Source organism: Eurosta solidaginis, unplaced genomic scaffold, assembly GCF_040869045.1.
Source record: "Eurosta solidaginis isolate ZX-2024a unplaced genomic scaffold, ASM4086904v1 ctg00001862.1, whole genome shotgun sequence".
Classification (NCBI taxonomy): domain Eukaryota; kingdom Metazoa; phylum Arthropoda; class Insecta; order Diptera; family Tephritidae; genus Eurosta; species Eurosta solidaginis.
Window position 1 is genome coordinate 2,013 of NW_027137305.1, and position 1,776 is coordinate 3,788.

General features: G+C 38.1%; 1 non-coding gene across 1 annotated transcript; it reads right to left on the reverse strand.

Annotated features, from left to right (window-relative positions):
- Positions 1 to 220: 220 nt before the first annotated feature.
- LOC137236331 (U4 spliceosomal RNA) lies at positions 221 to 338 on the reverse strand. Its single transcript, XR_010948375.1, has one exon. It is a non-coding gene; the product is annotated as a U4 spliceosomal RNA (small nuclear RNA).
- Between the last annotated feature and the right edge of the window lie 1,438 nt (positions 339 to 1,776).

The window sequence follows — 1,776 nt, forward strand, 5'->3', positions numbered from 1 at the left end:
TGGCCACCGTGGTGCGGTGGTAGAGTGCACCGCTTAGCACACCGAAGATCCTGCTTTCAATTCCCAGGCAAAGCAACATCAAACATTTAGAAACAAATCTTTTTTAAATTAGAAAAAAGTTTTTTAAGCGCTGTCGCCCTTCGACAATTATTTGGCAAGCACTCCGCGTGTATTTTTGTCATGAAAAGTTTCTCAGTAAAAACTCATCTTCCTTGCAGATGCCTTTTGGAGCCGGCATTAAACATGTAAACATTTGTGAGTAGTGAAGAAGTTTCAACTAGTAATAATCGCACCTCAGTAGAACCTTATTGGTTACGATATCGCCTTTGCGCAAAGCTAAGTAGTGAAGAAGTGTATCAACTGTGTTATCTATTATAATTTTATCAAATTTGGGTGATGGCACCTTGAATCTGAACTTTTTCTGTACTATCTTGCAATGCTGACCCCATGTGTATCATTTCTTTACTTGGTCGTGAGCATATCATTTACTTCTTCCCCTTGCACGTGATCACCTTGCTATGATGCATGTTAAAATTACTCATTTATAGACTTGCGGGTTTTCTGTGAATGGATCAATCTCAGACATCGTACTAGTTTTGATAACGAATACGTAAGCCTCAATTAACTGCTATTGCATGGGAAAATTGATATTGGTGCTTCCATGTAAACACTTCTCGAGATACGAAAACATCGCGATAAATACTTTTAAGTACGAAGTTATCAACTTTCCCTCGTATGTGAGCATGTACGTTTGTAATAATGTCAGCTACCACCAACATATATACGACAGTAAAATAAAAATAAATTCAGTGATCAAATCGAAATCGATATTTAGATCATTTGCCATTTTAAGTACAAAAACACCGGACGGTACGATCAATTGTCGACTTATATTTATGTTTTCGAAAAACTGTGGTAGGGTGTGAGAGGTTTAAACCACTAGCAATAGCATGTGTCATATGCGGTGCGGGTGGCAGAAGAAGACAAACGGCCGGATATTGTATGTATGTATGCGTTTGTAAGAATTTCATGAAAGTGCCATAAAGTTGCAGGCGATGCAATAAAAATATCTGGCGTTCACATGCCGACTGTGTGTGCCACAATTGGGGGCAACAACATGCAGTTGGTTAGAGGTAGGGCTGAGTAAGGGCTAGATAGGCATATGTGGGGATCATTCTTGGCTAAAAGTTGTATCTAAAATTTGTTTGGCATGCGTGTGGAGCAAACGATGACAAGAATTTTAATGGTTTGTGGCAGTGACTAGCAGTGGCTGTAAAATGTTTTGAAAAAAAAAGGAAAGGGTGGCTAAGCGATGGCTATTGAAGCCCTACAACTACCAACAAAACCGCTGCTGCTTTGAGGCAAACATATCCTGAAAATATTTTATAGATTTTTATATGTATACAGTTTTTTATACCGCCCTAGTGCTTTTATATCTACATGCCAGCCGGTAGTTCGTTAAAACATTTTCTAGAATTTTGAGTAGCTAGCGATTATTGCTGACTCGTTGAACTAACACAAATGCGATTATCTGCAACCAAAAATTCCCTTAAAATAATAAAATTAAACTTAAACAACAACAAGCAAAAACAAAGTTTCGTCGCGTCATGAGTTGAGCGATTTAGTGCATCATCGGCGCTGCAGGCATCCACCAACTTCAACAACCTAAAACACTTAAATAACAAATTTGAAAATATATTCAGTGTCTCACTTACAAGGCAATTCGCTTACTAACTTACGCACTAATACACACGCATTTAGATATTGTTTTGCTGT